This window comes from Mixophyes fleayi, chromosome 1 (assembly GCF_038048845.1).
Source record: "Mixophyes fleayi isolate aMixFle1 chromosome 1, aMixFle1.hap1, whole genome shotgun sequence".
In the NCBI taxonomy this organism is placed as follows: Eukaryota; Metazoa; Chordata; class Amphibia; order Anura; family Limnodynastidae; genus Mixophyes; species Mixophyes fleayi.
Window position 1 is genome coordinate 257,459,011 of NC_134402.1, and position 20,300 is coordinate 257,479,310.

The 20,300-nt window shown below is 37.2% G+C and overlaps 1 protein-coding gene across 6 annotated transcripts in view; it reads left to right on the forward strand.

The window, feature by feature from the left end:
* The first annotated feature begins 10,851 nt into the window (after positions 1-10,851).
* The window catches only part of LINGO2 (leucine rich repeat and Ig domain containing 2), a 1,158,257-nt gene continuing 1,148,808 nt past the window's right edge, over positions 10,852-20,300 (forward strand). For 4 of the 6 annotated variants that reach the window (XM_075209906.1, XM_075209933.1, XM_075209916.1 and 1 more), the window contains exon 1: positions 10,852-11,720. The gene's annotated coding sequence lies outside the window, so the exon portion shown is untranslated. Of the gene's footprint in view, positions 11,721-11,748; positions 11,911-20,300 lie in introns of those variants that run through there. The other 2 variants (XM_075209922.1, XM_075209941.1) reach the window with 1 other exon arrangement.

A 20,300-nucleotide genomic window follows, 5' to 3' on the forward strand; every position in this document is an offset into this window, starting at 1 on the left:
CTCTTTGTCTGTTTTACACAGTTTGTTTATTAGTTTACTATGTTTGTCCCCAATTGTAAAGCGCTACGGAATATGTTGGCGCTATATAAATAAATAATGATGATGATGATGATGATAACACAAAAGACTGAGTGAGTTACTCAGATTCTTGAACATTTGATTTTGACCAGGGGACGGGAACGGGAACCTTTTTTCTGCCAAGGGCCATTTGGCCATTTATAACATCATTCGGTGGCCATACACAATTATCAACTTAAAAATAGTCAACTTCATCCTGATTTTTCTCTCCTTTATCGGTCTCTCTTCTTTCATACTGCAGCCTTCTTCCTGCTTTTTCTCCCCTTCACTTATCTTTCTATTGCCTTTTTTCTTGTCTTCTGTCTTCCGTACTACAACTGTTGGGTGTGATGACGTCACGCCCGACATTCTGTGTGCTTGGTGGAGTGTGTCGGTCTGGTATGTTACATAGGGTTTTTTATTTCATTTTTTAAAATTATTTTTTTGGGGTGGGGGATGGCAATTGATGTTGCGGACCTTATATGGCCCAGAGGTCGGACGTTTCACACCCTGCTTTAGACTTTTATCTCTGCCTGACAAAACAACTTGGAAGTTTTATTTCAATTTCCATACACATAATAATCAAATTCAGAGATCATTCACGTATTTTCATTGTTTCTACTTCATTGACTTCTTTTACCAGTTCCTCCTTCTGTTGAGTACTTGTTGTGGATACTACAGCTCTAATTTTCAAGATGTTTAGATAAAAGTCATGATGACCTGCTTAAAGGTTTATATGTCACAAAGCTTACACTGATTGGAATCATCAACCCTCAAATGGAAATCTATTATGGATATCAACAAAAAATTTCAGACTCAATGTTATTTCCAACAATTTGCTCTCCACTTGCATTTTGCTTAATAGGATATCAGAAAAAATTATATAACATTTTTTTTTTTTTTTGCTTAAATCTGCCAATTTAAGGAGCGTGGGTGAGGGAGAGCCCTCCATAAGTGAGAGTTGCAGGGAAAGCAGTTTCAGAGGAAAGCGCCAGGTTTCAGTAATGGCAAAGAGATTGAAAGAGGTTTAGATCATGGATGGATAGGAGTTTTTTTGCAGACAGCTCTAGCACTCCGGAGTGCAGAGCATAAGGAGATGAAGAGGAGCAGAGAGATGTGAATGAGGTTGAAATGGGTGGATATATGTTATGTTATCAGTGGATCATTTTGTTGTGGAAGGAGGAACATGAGTGAGTAGCAGGGATTGCATGGGGCCCAGAGTTGGGGGAAATGTCCCCAGCAGACAGGTAGATGAGAAAGAGGACTAGGGAATGGGAATAGTGGGTGCGAGGGATGTTCTAGTTTGCATAGACAGGAGAGAGAGGATGGTGCAGTGAGCAGAACATTTTTTCAGGTGCAGGCGCTATATGGAACAGATTAAAGGATTAAATTGCATAGAGTTATCTGAATCAGGCAGTAGAAGGCACTAGAGAGGCAGTTGTAAATAGGGAGAATGATAGTCATGAGTGACAGAAGGAGTGGTTACACATAGTCACTAGATAGTGTAAAGCATTTTAGTTAGCCAAGATGAATAATAGAAAGTGTGCAACTGGGAGATGCATCCAAGAGATATATTTATAATAAAACACTCCCATCAGAATGTGCCCTATGGGAATTAAACTTTTTCTTCATATTACATTTGTGTCTTTTTCTCAGTAAAACCATAAACACATAATTTTTGCACACTGTGTAAAAATTCTATACATTGAATTAGTGCAAAATTTATTTTATCACATTCTCCTTATATCTGTATTTGAAATCACTCCCATCCTCCTTGAAGTAGTTAAAACAAATAAATTGAACTATATAATGCTCATTGTGAAACAAGATGTAAAAAATGTGTGCTAATGAATAAAAAGTCACTCACTCTTATGTATGGGTGAAAGGAACCTTAAAATATGTATCATGTCCGCTGATGTCAGACAATTGCATCAACATTTGTAACACTTTTTTTTCTTTGAAAGTGTTTGAGTAGTGTCCTGACCGTATGAAACTGAACTTGCTCTATTGCTTCTGATCCGTTTTTAAATGTGTATTGCTTTCAACAACTATTGTTAGGCTTCTTGCAGCTAACTCTGGACACAGCATGTGTCCTGATGTATGCCTAGGTACAAGCCTGAACTTTGTCTTCTGTCTTGTTGTCCTAGAAGCGTGGCTTCAAGACAGGATTTAAAAGAGCAGTACAGTGCACACTGCAGCACCTGAGCAACAAGTATACTAAAATCCTGGGACTTGCGTGCTGACTAACCTTTCTCAACTGTATTGTTTCTGATCACCCTATTTCCTGCCACCTCTTTGTCTGTTTGCACCTTTACAGGAGTGGCCTGTCTTTGATCACACCCATGCTTCCTGCACTGAAATCTGACCCATTTATAACCATGCTTTTACATCATCGTCTGTCTTTGGTTCTGTCTTGGCTCACCTACTGCCAAGTGGGGTGAACTTGTGGGCTGTAACCTGTGGGCATCTTCTGTGAGTTCCGTCACCTCTAGAGGTGAGATACATTTTCAAAACTGTTTTGTGAAGTGTTCACCTCATTCTGTAGTTTGTATGTTTTGGAAGTGAAATTCAGAGTTACATGTAAAAGTACGAACCCAAGTATACAACACAGTTGAATGTATTGACTGTTGTCCCAACTTGAATCATAGACTATTGATACCTTTTATATATTTTAATGTGAAATGGCATTCTATGGAAGATTATATTGCTGGAACTTTGCTCCTCTGCAAAATAGCCTATTCTGGACCAAAATATAAATCACACTAAATTGTGACACAACTTTGCTCATTGCTTTTCACCTCTTTGTTGAGATTCCTGGTTAATACTAGTTGTCCATTTGACTCTATTCCCCAGATAAGCCAGCATCAATCATTAGCAAAGCACTGGATCCCCAACTTCACTGTGACAGATGTCTATAGTCTGTAATAGATATTCTGTGTCAGCGGAATACCCTCCCATGCTCTAACATCCCTGTGGGTATGGCAACAACTCGCAAGGCTGCCATGTAATCCCATTTTTGTAGAAGCTTATTTAAACATTTTCCCAGGAATATTCTAAATGTACATATTCTAAAAGTTTCTCCATTGCGCTCTCACCTTTCTATTAGGAAGAAGGATGTCAATTTCTCTGCCATAAAAAAGGGATGATATGTGACTCTGTGACCATCTCATACTGAATCATTTTAAAAATAGACATGGCAACAAATTAACATGTATAAAGTTTACATACCAATAGTTGGTCCAAATCTATATTTACAATAAAAGTATTTGAATTGGGTGATTCCCTACAGGGTTAACAGAAACAGACCCCATGATTCTAACCTCCAAAAAGGTCCAACTGAAACAATTGTATACAAATTTGAATCTAGGGAGCTTGGTAAGCCACTTAACAAATAGAATATTAAAAGGATGTTAATTAATAAAAGAAGTAATAATCCATACCAACTAGGCAAAAAACAAGGGCTGTGTAACATTTATTTAAAAAATAACATGCAGTAAAAAAACAGCTTATGGGATAAAAGAAGATAACGGAATGCCTGTCATTCAGTAACCACCACTGTTGCCTGCTGGCTTTCTCCAGGGTCTGCTTATATGATGTTCTTTAAACATATTAATTGTCTGTAGAATAATTAATTCATTAGTTAAAGCATCTGAGTACAATGAAATTAAATTCGTAAAAACATATAATTAATGTAAAAATACAATTAACCAAACATCCAAATCAATTATTTATTTAAATTAATTTCAATATTAAGAGCGGCAAGAATCAGAGTATCCCCAATTTCCTGTATTAAATTACACCATCTCTAGTTTATTGAAATAAAATATTTTCCAAACACTTTTTTTTTTTTGGCGCTTTTATTTTAGCATTTAAGTAAATGAAATGTATACTGTGGGCCTCATTTATTAAGAGCAAATCAGCTGAGTCTTTCTGAATGCCATGCAGAGCAGTTTGCACAATTCTGCCTAGATTTCCACCAAAGTGCATGGGTTTACAAAAGAAGATGAAGGCGATTGCAGAGAAACAAGTTTGCAGAGACCTAAGGGATGAGTTGCGAGGAGTTAAGGCATTCCTTTTAAAGTGAAGAGTAGACAGTATTCTGATTTAATGACAGCCAAGTCAGAGATCTTCTGTATCCTTGCAATATTAGGCCTATATTTTATTTATATCAGAATCATAGTAACATATTAGTTGCCGGGGTAATCAGCTTCGGAAATAAATAGACCCCTAAATCTGCCACTTATAACTGAAAATAAAAATTAACTCAAAACTAGAGATGAGCAGGCTCGGATTCCGCTAATCCGAGCCAACCCGAACAGTGCGGATCCGAACGGGATCCGAGCACTGTTCGGATATTTCCGGCGGGCAAAAAATTGAAAACGAGGCTCTGTCGTCCAAGTCTCACGTCGAATCTCGTGAGGGGTGGGAGGGAGGGCCCAGAACAATTCCATCTTGTACCTCTTTTTTTGGCATTATGTGCTCAAGCTACCTCGGTGCAACCTTTTGGCCTAAAAACAATATTGTGAGGTGTTCAGAATATACTGGAAATTAGTGGAAATGATTGTTATTGAATGTTATTGAGGTTAATAATAGCGTAGGAGTGAAAAAAAAACCCACAAAACTGGTTTTTAGCACTTTTTATGGTTTTTTCAAAATAAATCCGAACCCAAAACCTCAAGCAAATCCGAATCCAAAACACAAAACACGAGACACCAAAAGTGGCCGGTGCACATCCCTACTTAAAACATACATTCAAAAATGTCCACACCCATAAGGTTTTTCACCTGTATTTTGAGTTGCACACATGTTAAGGAGGGTGCACAACCTTATATCTAGTGTATTGATGTGTCTGAAGCAAAGATGCATCCAGAGGAAAAATGTGTCAATAATCAACATGTAAATAAATATACACCACCCTTGGGAAGGTGCAAATTTTCCGTCTTCAAGACATCCAAAACAAAATAGATCTCAGCTGCGTGTTTCACCTTATTGTACTGAACTTGCACATGAGCACAAGGGTCATCAAGTGCAAAATACATGCAACTCTAAATACAGATTAATTATTTGCACATGCTCAGTGGGGCAATTTTTATCTCAAGCCATGATTAGGCTGCGCAAATGCATTTACCTGCAACCTTAAATCGAGCCCCTAGCGTAATTATTATACAGCAGACAAGTTAGATTGTCAATGCAACTGGTGTACATAAAAGTAATTATTGTACTTTGTGCAATTAACTGCTACACAAAAAATAAAGACTATATATCATTTTCAACTAATAATGAGTTAGTTTGAAATATGAACAAATAAAAATTGAACAATTCTACAATTTTGCATTGTTTAATTATTTTAAAACTTGCACAACCTAAACTTAAACTTCACACGGCTGTTCTTGTGAAAATGTACTTTAATATTGTGGTAAACAATTCTGCAAACAATTGTGGTCCTCAACAATTACTTATTTGTCTTTATAATGAAACTAATCAGTAGAAGCTGTCAGTTTTCCAACATACAGCAGTTTATTTATGTGTATGATTTTTATAAAAAGGGGATTAGTTCCCTTCATTTTACGTAAGCAGTCAATGCTATTACTACTCCTCATTTTCAGTCAGTCAAGGGTTTTGTTTTACTGTCAAATCTAAAATTGCGAAAATTGTGTCCAAAAATGAAATAATGCTTTTTTTCAGCACTTTCAGTGCAAAGTCTGCCACAACTTCTCCATATTTTATATTAACTTGATGTGCACAAGACACATATACACTAGACATGTAGACTCATATATGTATAATGCACAAACATGAGCCTTCTCAGTGATTTATCAAAGACCCTCTGCACGTGCAAAGTTATTGTGATGAAATGTGAGTCCCCATGAGGTGCAATCACAACAGTTTGATAGAGGGAACTGTTTTTATCTTTTAAAAATTTGACAGATTGAAGTACTGTAAATAGAGCTACAGCACAAATCTTGGTCATGCAAAGTTTGCAATTATATTATATGTTTGCCAAACGTTATATTCTGTCCAAAAACAGTATTCTTTTTATGAAAGAGGGCATTGTTAAGAAGATTATTTTACATTTATATTAGCCATATCTGTCTTCATGAGCAAAAAAATAGTAGTAATTTGGGATACGTTTTAGTGAACTGTTGAAAAACATCATCATAGATTACAGTCTTTTGAGCTTCATAACCTTAAAGCTATATTCCAATAATAAGTATGTGATGTTAAAAGCTGTGTATGGTAATCTATGATGAACTCTAACGTATGTTTCATTAAAATGTATCCCAACCTGTTTCTGCTCTAAAATTTTTATTACTTTGATCGACATTTAGGACAAACATATTCACCTGTGTTTTGGTTGCCTTTTTCTCAATGCATTCTAAGTGATACCAGTCTTGGCATTTTCCTGCAAATGTACTTGGTTATCCCTTGGTGAACTGTTTAAATAATTACAGTTCATAACACTATCTCTTTTCGGGCATGGATTCTGTCTTCTTGGTCTATTCTTCGGAAATATGGCATTTAAGTGACTCTGGATGCATTTACCAATTCAGATGATATCCACATCCGTACGCATGTCATGTCATTTGGAAAGAGTACAACTGATCCACTGCATAATATATGTGCATAAAGACAGACATGAACACCACAGTTCCAAGAGTCTTCTTGTGATGGAATGTCAAGTGGTACATGAACAGTCCATTCTGACCAGTCAATTTTCTTTCTGCAGCTTCTCATGTAATAATTCACAAATTTATGAATGTGGACAATAGACGAAGTTGAAAAAACCCATGATTTGAATCCAGGTACAAAATAATCATCCACTTCATGAATACTACAACAAGTACCCAGTGGTTTCCATGCACATTTGTAGGAAATAACTATATGTCTTCTTTTAGTATGTTTTTATCCCCGAAATTGAACACATCAGTTGTCCCTTCACGAATATCAAGGGACTTCATAAACTCGGAACTAACGACACAGAATTTCACATCACTCTCTCTCAGATTTTCCACTGTTGTTCTGGTTAATAAAATCCATAAATAATAGCATCAGTTAGCCATTCTCTTGCAAAAAAAAGACTCCATATCAAGAAGGTCAATGGCAACATTTTGTATTTTAATAGCCCTTATTTCTGGATAGGTTTTAAAATTATCCCATGAAGCTGGCAATTACTTCCTATGTTTAGTTGAGTACTAGTTATCAATGACTTATCAAAAAGGAGTTCTTCTATTTCCTTGCTGATGTCTTCATTGGTGTTGCTAGGTTCTATTACACTTTTGGTTACTGATGTTTTGTCACTTGGGAGATCATGCATCTAAAAAGAGTCTAGCGCAGCAAGAGTTTGAAGCTTTATTTTCTGGCATGGTTTTTTGCATCCAGATTTAAGCTTGCGAGATCCAACTTTTAATTTTTTCAGACTGTATGTCATTGTCTTAGGTGTTAATGCCTTTCCAATTGACGTGAACTTTTTAAAGAAAATATCTCATTTGGAGAAAGAGAAACAACATAATCTTTATCTTTTAAACCTTTTACAATAAATTCAGCGGACTGACGTTGAGGAAAAACCCGGTTTTGTTTCACTGTCATTTCTGCCAGTCCTTCCATTGTTATGGACTTGTGATGATCTTCCTTTTTTCCTATTTTATTTGTTTTCCACATTTTGTGCTATAGAAATGGGATTATTTCATCTGGTGGTATGTAGTCAGTGGGGAAGCAGACAATTAAACTGTTAAGTTCCATGTTGGCATGTTCTTCTTTTAAATGATAATTCCCTGTGCCACAACCTCCTCTCAAGCACTTGGAATGGTTGGGTAAGGTACTCGCAGACCCATTCCGGGACCCGGAATGGATGGCTAAGGTACTCAGAGCCTCATTTCAGCACTCGTAATGGATAGCTATGATACTTGCAGACCGATTCCGGCACCCGGAATGGATGGGTAAGATATTCGCAGACCTATTCTGGCATCCGGAATGGATAGCTATGGTACTGGCAGACCCAAGAATGGCTAGGTAGGTCAGAGACCCATTCCAGTGACTGGAATGGAAAGCTAAGGTACTTGCAGACCCATTCTAGCAGCTGGAATGGATGGGTAACATACTTGCAGATTAATTCCGGCACCCGGAATGGATGGCTAAGGTTCTCAGAGCCCTACTCCGGCATACAGAATGTATGGCTAAAGTACTCAGAGCCTCATTCATTTCTGCCAGTCCTTCCATTGTTATGGACTTGTGATGATCTTCCTTTTTTCCTATTTCATTTGTTTTCCACATTTTGTGCTATAGAAATGGGATTATTTCATCTGGTGATATGTAGTCAGTGGGGAAGCAGACATTTAAACTGTTAAGTTCCATGCTGGCATGTTCTTCTTTTAAATGATAATTCCCTGTGTCATAACGTCCTCTCAAGCACTCGGAATGGATGGGTAAGGTACTCGCAGACCCATTCCGGGACCCGGAATGGATAGCTATGGTACTTGCAGACCCATTTGCGGCACCTATAATGGATAGTTATGGTACTCACAGACCCATTCTGGCATCCGGAATGGATAGCTATGGTACTGGCAGACCCACGAATGGCTAAGTTGGTCAGAACCCCATTCAAATAACTAGAATGGATGGCTAAGGTTCTCAGAGCCCCATTCCGGCACCAGGAATGGATGGCTAAGGTACTCGGAGCCTCATTTCAGCACCCGGAATGGATAGCTATGATACTTACAGACCGATTCTGGCACCCGGAATGGATGGGTAAGATATTCGCAGACCCATTCCGGCACCCAGAATGGATAGCAATGGTACTTGCAGACCGATGCCGGCAACCGGAATGGATGGTTAATGTACTCACACACCCATTTTGGCACTCGGAATGTATAGCTATGGTACATGCAGACCCATGCCGGCAGCTGGAATGGATAGGTAACATACTTACAGATTCATTCCGGCACCCAGAATGGATAGCTATGGTATTTGCAGACCCATTCCCAGCATCTAGAATGGATAGCTATGGTACTCATAGACCCATTCTGGCATCCAAAATGGATAGCTATGGTACTGGCAGACCCATGAATGGCTAAGTAGGTTAGAGCCCCATTCCAGGGACTGGAATGGATGGCTAAGGTTCTCAGAGCCCTATTCCGTCACCTGGAATGGATGGCTAAGGTTCTCAGAGCCCCATTCCGGCACCCGGAATGGATGCTAAGGTACTCAAAGCCCCATTCTGGTACCCAGAATGGATGGCTAAGGTACTTGCAGACCCATTCCGGCACCCGGAATGAATAACTATGGTACTCACAGTCCCATTCCGACACCCATAATGAAAGGCTCAGCCCCATTCCAGTGATAGTAATGGATGGCTAAGGTTCTTAGAGCACCATTCCATCACCTGGAAAGGATCCCTGAAGAACTCGGACATCCATTCCATTGTATTTTATTATTTTCATCTTTACTTTTTTTATATTTAATTCTTTGAATTATTATTTTCACTCTTACATTTATTTAATTTCTACCAGCATGATATAATATCTTCTTTTTCTATGCACATTTACACAAATATTTATGCTATACATTTGGATGCTATGTGTGGGTGTTTTTAGATTTGTGGATTACATGGATTTATATTTCCTTGTATGATATTATTTTGAAATCTTAATTATATTAATCATGGATGGTTCAATAAGATGGTGTTATATTTTTGAACAACTTAGAATACATCTGTGTTGGCTTGAAAAATTATGAAACATTGATGGTGTTTTACATAATACATTATTAATTCATGAAATGTTGCTTTCTACAGTTACACATGATATATATATATATATATATATATATATATATATATATATATATATATGTGTGTATATATATATATATATATATATATATATATATATATATATATATATATACATACACACACACACACTGTATACACCTACTTTTACACCCATTTTATGCCAGTTTTGCTTTGCTTGCCAACGCAGTCCCCTTTCTTACTGAGTCCTGTTTTCAATTCCACATCTCTGCTTTGCACACTGTCCCCTTACACATCTGCCTGTGATTTAGGCATATGTGTATCTCACCAGAGACACTTTGTTATTAGGCTGCAACTCCTCCCTTCTCCCTGTGTCAACAAACCTGTAACTTTAGCATGAGTGTGGAAATACAAGGTTTTGTGAAGTGCACCACATCTGCTTATATTATATCTTCTTATAAGTTATCATATTCTCTTTCACATTACATAAACAGAGTATGTGAGTTTTTAGAAGTGTAATATATCACAGGTATACACATTTTGTACCAAAATAAATATCCCCTAAGTAAGGATTGTAAGTAAGAAACATTTTAATGACCTGTAATATTGATGTGTAATTTTCATATTCAGCACTCTTAATCTTAGTGGAGGACTATTCTGTTCTAGAGGCAGGTGGTGCTGCATGAAGCTGACTCATTCCGGGATTCCGGCAGTTTCAGCTTTTACCTAATCCCTAAAAGGATGAATAAACTACAGTCTCTCTAGTCTGCGTTACACATATCTCCTTGTTTAATTTGTGTCTTATTTTTAATACACTAAGAAAAGTTTAATTTGCCTCCTTTCATGATACTGCTAGGTATGATCTCCACATGTGACCTTGTTAATGACTGAAACAGCACCTTCTTAACAGTGTGATTAGATGATTGCTCATAATGTGATGGCAGTCTTAGCAAGGAGTTAATACGGTCTTGAGAAGCTGAAGCAGCTCATGCTGCAATATAGGTCAGGTGATGGGGGTGTGGCGTCTCACTCAGTGCAGGCTTCACTGGGAAGGGCAAGGCTGCAGCTTGCATGTTACCTCCAGTCCCTGCGCTTTAGCAGAGTTGAATGGAACTGTGTGAAGCCTCTATTTATTCTGGTTTCAGCATTCTAACTGCTGGATAGCTCCTTGTGAGATAAATGAGGCTAAAAGGCAGGAGTCGTCAGATCACAGTGTGGATGGATTAGAGGAGAGTGCTATATGGCATATACTTTTAAGCAAAGGGGTCAGAAGGAAAAAGCGTGGGATACATATCAGCTGTGGATTTCCTTTTCTTTCTGTGTTGAAGTGTGATTTTATCCTACTTTGAAGTTGCCTGGTTCGGAACAAACAGTAACGGATCTGTCACTGCTTTGTTCCCTTGTTCTTCTCTGTGCATGCTACTGTTCTATTCGGCTTGCTTAAAGTTTGCTTTTCAAACATATGGACTGTAGTGGAGTGCTGTCCTAAGGTGAGACCCTGTGTCTCAAGTTTTCCCTCTTTGTATTTCATTTGGAGATCGCAGCCTTGTGGAAAAGGAGGTGGGATCGCACATTTAAAAAGCAAGCAGCTGGATGTGGTTGTGGAGGGGTGTTTACGTTTCTAGATACATTTGATGCCATCGTCTCTAGAAGGGAAGCAATATAAGTGTGGTGAAAAGGGGAAAAAACGAAGTTTGGAGTGAAGAATAAACGTGATCCAGCTTTTGTTTTTTTAATAACAACCTTCCTTTAACTCTTTGATACTAAATGGATTAGTAGCAGATTGCTTGGGGACAAAATTGCTATTTGGGAAGAACTATCCTTGTTTGTTGGATGTCACATTCCAGACTTGCTGTATGCTTGGCGACCACTTAGCTTGTGATAACCACATCTGGATAATTGACACTGCCACAAGGTAGGTACCGATCCCTCGCCTGTCTCATTTTGTATTGCATATTACGAGCACGGACGTAGGGAAATGAGGTTGTATAGCAGAACAGTGATACATAACATGGAATCAAATCAGATTACCGAGACTTGATCAATGGTTAGAAGAAAGGGATGTGATGGAAGAAGCACACGAGCCTGGCTGTAGCCTGCTGCCGGTAATTGGTGTATAATATGTGTTTTTGCAATGCTGTTTATTTGAAGCTGCAAAGATAGATCTAGCTAGGAATGTGTACTGAAGACTGCAGATGAATTAAATGAGTGGAAGAAGATGTGTTACAGAAAGCATTTCACATGTAATCAGTTGCGTGTTTTTAAAGGACTCTGCTCACTTTTCTTGTAAAATGTATTAGTGGAAAATCAGCACCCACACTGATATGCTCACCCCGGAGAGCAGTAACATGTCACAGGTTTGTTGTGCTGGGGTTGAAGAAAGATAAATGGATAACAATGAAATGTAATTGTGTTGACTTTAACTGTAAGGGGAGAAATAGGGGCAAATAAAGGGAAGAGATATTATGTACCAGTCTGCATCTTATAAGTTATTTAGGGGCATGGCACGGTGTCTTATATTGATTTTTATAAACTACTATTATATAGTATGGTTTCTGCCTAACAAATAATAACTATACATGTAAGTCATTTTCTAAGGAAAGTAATGGATATGTTTATGTATACTTATATATCTACAATGGATGCTTTCCCTGGTCAGTAACAGATTGTGATGTAGTCAATGCCATTATTTGGTCATATATTATCAATTTGTCCCAACCATTTCAATAAATAACATATATGTCTCATATGATACTTGAGAGACAGCCTTTACTGCCAATGGTTTTCTACTGTTTGTGCCCGGACATTTTATTGGTGATACCTATTATTTTTTTATATTGTTTTTTTTTTTTTTATAAAAAAGGAAGTTGTTATGAAATCTATCTCTCAGTTATATTAAAAACACTTATCAGCTGCAACTGAGTTCCTGACGTGTTTCCCTCCATTCACTTACAAATAAACAAAACAGTTTGGCTGTGCTGGTTAAAGATGCATTGTGCTTATCTGCTGCCTCCAGACATTTATTAGTGCACAATGTGTACACTAAAACTATTAAATTATGAAGACAATACTATTTTCCCTGTACCTAGATTTAAATGAGATCTTATTGTCTCAAGGTTATAAAATGGTTATTAATAGTTAATATGCACCTGTCCAGATATTCTGTATACTTGCAAACTAGCATGCATTTAATGCTTTCTAGATGACCCATAGGAAGCACGCCAATCAAAAAAAAAATGTTGTGCCCTTTTTTTAACGTACATATCGAATACATAACTATCTGCCTGAGCTGCAATTCTTTATTTTCGTATAATTGGGGATTATTGCACATGTTAACTCACTTATAGAGGAAGAATTTAGCGTTGACAAATACTGAATGTGAGAATATTGTGTGCCTGAGCTTTGCTTCATGTCTTCAGAACCATTTAGCCCCATGCTAGCAAAGGTTGGGAGGGATCACTGCACTGCACGTCATAGTTTGCAATCAAAGGGATGGCAAACCATGTAGACCATCAAATCGTATATGAAGCTATAGTGATGCCTAGGTACACTTAGTTTGTGCATATATTGTTGTCCATGTGTACAAATATAGTATAGATATATACTCATTGCCATCAGCAGTCAACATTACCAAATACTGTAATTATCTGTGTATTGAGTTCCTTGCTACGTGCACTAGGATGAACAGTCCTCTCAGTTGTGGCTCAGGTGTTCTCTAGTATTACCTGGTGTGTATTTCATATTTAATTGGGAAACCACAAATATTTACCAATTTCTTACAAAGTACAGAACAAATGCTATTTCCAAGTAGGGACCAGTTCTGATAAAAGATGTGAGTTTGTGTGCGTTATTACCATAGGAGAAATATATCAATTCCATTTTTTTTAAAAAATCAGAAATGTTAAAGATACTTTTATTGAAATATTCAGATAAATTGTATAAAGGGATCAGTTAATTTTTGTTGCTTTTTCAGTTTATTAAACGATCGAGACCCATCTGTACATTTTACCATTTAGAGCTTGTGCATAGCTGCATATTGCTTTAAGATGCATCCTATATTTCACAGTGGTACTAGATCATTTTTAATATAAAAATAAAATAAACTATAGTGCACTGTTTATGTAAATATAGATTTGTACTACTTTAGGGCGTATTAATTAAACCTGTTTAAAACCGTTGATGTTTTCCAGTAGTTGAAAAAAAATGAAATAATCGATAGTGTAACTTCTATATCAGATTGTTAGTAGTTAATTTATTATTCATATCTTGCTGGAGGTTCTCTATTTCCATATCCTCTTGTTCAGCATCTGGAGCGTCTCTGGGGAAGATGAGGCACATTTCTATAGCTTTTGGTTGAGCTTTGAAGAAGCTGCAGTTCCATGTTCCACCAGCTGGGGGAGAATGAGAAAAACTTTTGAATGAACATGAAATATAAACTATTAGATGCTTGGATGTTGTACAGAAATATTTCCTAATATTTGGAGTTGTGGATTTGTATGCAATAATACTAATAATCATATGACAAATTAAAAATAGTAATCCACACTTAATTTAATAATTTGTTGCAAAAGTAAATGGTTTAAAAGGACTTTTTTGAAATGCACATAATAAACCGTGATGGAAATGAAGTGCAGATTTATCTAGAACGCCTGATATAGCTTAGGCTGATAATATTACTACAGAGAATGGTGTAACACCATACAAAATCCCTAATGTCATCTTTGAGGTTATGCATTCAATAATTGTAACTATATATGTCTGAGGGGAAATACAAAGTCACCCTGTGTATGTAAGCACAGCAGCTCAGCTATTTTAATTTAGCTAATTACGTAAGCCTATTATGCAGTTTTGTTTTATTGGCAAAAAATTAAGATTATACTGATGCTTCTTGTGCCAGCAGACACATAACAGCTAAAATGTATTTTGCCATAGGGCAGAACACTTTCATATTGTTTATTAAAAGCCCTTGTACAGTACAGTTGCTTTGATATTTTTTTAATGTGTATCTTTTTTTTCTAATTCTGAAATATATTATTATTTAAGTATTTATTTATTACTATCATTAAAATTGCTAACGTAAGTATGATAGTTGCAATGCATACAGTACATACAAAGGAAAGCCATATGTTTACTGCTTACTACCAATGTCCTGTGATATACACAGTAGTAATGATATATGTGAAAGAATTGTGAAACTGTTCATGTTACAGAAGCCTACGCAATTTTCATCTGCAATAGGTGTCTATGAGATTCCCTTCAAGTACAAGCATACAAAGACCGTTACAGCCTCTGTCACAATTTTCATTTGCTAGCTCTTTACAGTTGGTATATAGAATTCATGTACAGTCATCTCAGTAGTTTTTATTTTATTTGATATATTTGTCAGTATGCAACTCTGCATTGGGCACATCTACCAGAAGAGAGCAAATACTCTTTTGTACAATAATTATGTCACCACATTCTAGGGATTTAAATTAAGTTCAAACATTTTAATAAGATACTGTTCAAATACAACATATATACAATCACCCACTATTACAGTGAATGGAATGGTATTGTATGTTAATATTTCATTAATGTAAAATATATGAATATTTATTGCTATTCAGTCTTATGGTGAAATGCATTGGTAGCTAGGTGGTTCATGTTTTATAGTGAATGTCCTTGCTCTAAACAAAAGGGAACTATTTAAAGCACCCACTGTAACTAAAGGGGCCCTTGAGAGATAGAAAGATCACAGTGCTGTTTTCATTTGTCTACCGTATGCATTTGCACGTTCCTGCCCTTTCTCCAAATACTTGTGTTCCAGCTGTAGAACTGTAGAAATTGAGACAATACAGAGACAAATATGTATGTCAGTAGTGAGAAAAAGGAAATGCAAAAAGCATTAATGTCATCTTTGTCTTACCAATATATCTACTTATGATATTTGATATACAGTCACACTGAACTATACAAACATCCAAGAGCTCAAACCATTGTCTCGCCATCATGTTGCTTGTTGAAATACACCTGCTATAATTGCAGTTATCTGATATAGGGAGGAGGGGGGATGAGGTGGTCATCATGGAAAAGAGATGGTGAGCAGGAAGTTTATGTGATCTAGCAGGGTTATACAAGAGAGAGGAAGAAGGAAGAATGAAAGGGGCAGTAGACGGATGGTCACTCTAGGGAAATCAGAGAGTCAGGGACAGGGACATATGGCCAAGGAGCCCAGATTTGATTAAATCTATCATCCCTATCTAGCAGGTGATAGGTGTTTTTTTTTTCCATTCTGACCATGAACCATACATAATATTTCAACAAAAGAGACATGGGGGGGTCAGTCTGCTTCTTCCAAGATTTCGTAACGAGGCAATGGGCAGCAGCAACAAGATTAGGATGGCAAAGGAGGATGGACTGGACATGGAAGGAGCAAGGAAAGAAGGGCCCGGACCCTTTCCCAAAAAGAGGATATCTTTGGGCAGGACCACCAAATATGCATACACGTTCCAATTTAGCCACAGCGGATGTAGTCGGGTAAATTTTAGTGAGTTTGTTAGGAATGTGATACCATCTATAGTACACTTTAAATGCATTTTTATTAATCAGAGTAGAGATTGAGTTAGAGGCTATTTGAATGTGATGGTTTACCAATAATCCTCCTCTAGGGGAGGGTGGTCCCACTTACCCGTGTCTGTTTGCTGGCACTAATAGACTGTCAAGAAGGATAGCGATGAGACAAAGCATCTCAAATAAGTTGAGGTAAGGTGAGGGAGCTTACCTGGCAGAGATTGTATAAGAGTTGAAGGAACACAAAAAATTTAAATTTGAGTGGGGAATTTGACAGGCACTTCAGCATACAGGAGTAGGGCTTCTTGGGCTAGCAGGTCTCCAGCAAACCAATTCCTGGAGACCAACCACACCTTAGAAGAGGAGGTGGACTGCCTGGTGGTTGGTTTGAGTTGTTCCATAGGGGTGTTATGGACAGAGGAGAGGGTGATATGGAGAGGTTGCATTTTTGAGTCTCCCAGACCCTCACTGAGAAAAACAAGGTTGGCAAGGATTTAATAAGGGACCATCTGTGAGTTTTTGGGAGGCCGCCAAATACCAGAGAGCGCATTGAGTTGGATAAATTTATATTCCGTATCCACCCAGGAGAGGGAGGACTGGGGAGCGAAACAGGTCACAATTTGACTATGGTGAGTTGCCCAATAATACGCCTTCAGATCAAGAAACCCTCTGCCCCCTTGAGTCGTGGGCTTCTTAAGAACATCAGCTTGGTTCTTACGTTTAACCCTGTCTTTTATCAGTTGTGTGATATTCGCACGTTAAAGGATTTTATTATAATGGCAGAAGTGTGCCTAGAAATACACTTTGCTTTTTTTGCTTTTTGCTTTTTTTCTGGATTGCTTGGAATGACTGTATTCCTGACCTTGGCTTTAATTCTGGGTCTAGTTGACGATGCTATCCTCACAAGAGTAAATGACAGCTTCTTTGATTTCTTTGCTTCTATGCAAAAAGAGGGATTTTTGTATCTTAGAAGGGGTTTTATGCACTTGTGGGTAAGAAATAAATGTAAAATATTAAGTGTTTACTCAAATTGACTTATAGTAGAAATTGTCCAGGCAAGTTAGGCAGATAAACCATCTGTTTATAACCATCTAAGATTTGCTCCCTTTTAGGTGGTTCTTAATTATTTAACCTATCTTTATTATTGAAATATATTGTTGGGTGTTGTTGTATTTTGATAAGTATGGTTTGATTTTAAATTATATCAAAATGTGTTGGTTAAAAAGTCTAAAATAAAGCAGTATGAAAAAAATAAACAAATGTGGTTTCCCTCATAATTGGAACTGGAAGGTGCACAATGCTTCCATTTAAAAGTCTTTGTGTGGGAAGATAAAAGCTATGTTACATCCCAAGAAGTAGGGAATACCACTTTAAATGCAACATGAACATTTATTTTGCTCAACAACAGGTATTCAAGAATGAAAACCAGTTGTCATTACTTAACCAGCATATTAAAAAGTCATTAACATCAACAAATCATTGACTAAGATATAGGTTTGTACAAGGGGACATAGTTGAAATGAAATGGTCTATCTATTATCACAAACCTGCAATACATAGCAGAAGAAATCTATAAACTCCTTAACCAATGCTATTTAGTGCATAATGCTGACAGTGAAGCATAGTTCTAGAAATATTGGTATGTTGTAAATAAAGTTTTGCAATGGGTGAGAAATTTCATGGATACAATTTTTGAGCACCACTTTTGCTTCGCACTGCGTTGTGTTTGTAAATCTGCATTTGCATAATTTTTAATCTATGCATAGAGCAGGGGCGTAGATGGTCATTTCTTTTTGCTATGTGACGTGGTTAGAGTAGGACTAGAAACTATTAAGGTCAAATTCTGCTTGCAAAAAGCAAAAAATTTCACTGCCAAATGCTGAAGGAGGCAAATATTTTGCAGAATATTTTGAAAATTTCATTTATTTCTTGTAGTGTGATGCTAGTGACATTGTCATATTCAACAAAACGGGTACATTAAAGCTGCAATCTCATTTAGACATGTTTCATTTTTAAACTACATATTTTCTGTGTTTGTAACATGAAGCTGTGACTTTTCCAGGATGCATTGCTATTACCCAATATAACTAAATCTGTGGGAGAGATTGGTATGGAGGCCATTGCATGAAAGTATCTCTCAGCTATGTGCATTTGGTTTCAGCTCTGAAGATCATTCATGGGGAGAGTTTAACCTGATCTCTGAGTCATAGCCCATCAGTCAGGAAGTTCTGCAGCAGTCACTTGTTAGCAGAGAAAGGAAAGGGCAGAGAATCGTGCTGAGAATATGGCTGTTTATCATATGTCATGTGACTGTGGTTGCCATGATAATTGCATGACACTTAGCAGCTAAAAGAAAAATACCAGGGATATTAGAACACAATGCTGCATCTTATAGTAGACAACCAAAGTGATTTATGTAAAACTGAAAAACACAAATAGTTTTTTACGGGATTGCAGCATTACATTTATTACCTAAAGGTATAGAGTGGGTAGAGTGAAGAACCTGGGGAAAACTGTAGAGGTTTTCACATTCTTTAAAAAGAAATCAAATATACCACTGCGTTATCCTATTTATCATCTGTTTATAAATTTTTTACCCTTTCTTGAAGTTAATAATGTTTATGCACCTCTCTGTTTAGAAGCAGCAGTCTTTTAAAATTAAGAGAATCTGCATCTTGTTTCTCTGTTTTTGGATTATTTACATTTTATTCTACTTCATAATGCATATGTAATCCAAACAATTCAACCAATGAAAGCACTGTGGGTATTTCATTGTGCATCACCTGACAGTACATATATATATATTGGAGTCCTTCGAGGAAAGCATGGCCTTCTTAACCAGTATAATTGAAATAGGGGTTCCCTATTTCCCTCTGGCTGCTCACATTCCACATCTGTGTTGCCCTATACTTTCTATCTTCTTAACCAGTAGTAGCTACTTTAATATGTCATGTGAAATCTAGTTCTGTCTGACCTGGCCACCAGTACATTAAGTCTGGAAATATGATATGTATATGTATATCCAAGCAGTTATACTGTACATTCAGAGCAGCCATTATAGGCTGGCTCACAGTTGTAAGAAGTAATATTCCTAAATTTCCACCAGGTTGTATAATACCATCCTTTGAGCATTGGAAGCGGAAAGATGTTCGCTACCTTAATGATATCACCAAAGACACTTTTTTTCCCTCATTTGATGACTTAAAAACAAAAGTTAACATTCCCAACACACACCTTTTCTAGTACCTATAACTAAGAAATTTTCATTCTACCACTACATTTCCTTTAGGTATCGGGTCTTTGACTTTTTTCGAGTCGCTTTCCCTCTGGCGGTCCTCTACCAGAGGTCTCATATCTCTACTATACTGGCAACTCAGAGTCCCTGACATGGATGGACAGGATGCTCATGAGCGGGCTTGGGAGGAAGACCTGGGAGAACCTCTAGATAATGAGAACTGGGAAGAAATAAGAGCTAATACAGCCTCCAGTTCAACCTGTGTGAAATTGATTGAAATCGCTTATAAACTCCTTTATCAATGGTACTTGGTTACTAACCAACTCCAAAAAATCTTCCCAGACTCGTCCAGCACATGCATATTTGGTGGCAGTGTCCAAAACTTGCCCCGTTCTGGATGGAAGTTAGGAATGTTGCGTCACAACTACTACAAATTAACATCCCCTACTCTCCCAGGCAGAATATAATACACTTATAAAAATGGAATATATGACATGTATTATCCGCGATACCTTTAAATCATTTAATAAAGTCTGGGTACTGTGGACCTCATACTTCCAAATTCAAATTCCTTTTATTACATGACTCTTCAATATTGCTCCATCTGCATCCTTCTTTTCACCCTCTACCTTACCCTTTCCATCTCTCCCTCCTCTTTTCAATATTCTACCACACTACTTCTTTCCTTTTACCTTTAGGCGGCCTGCC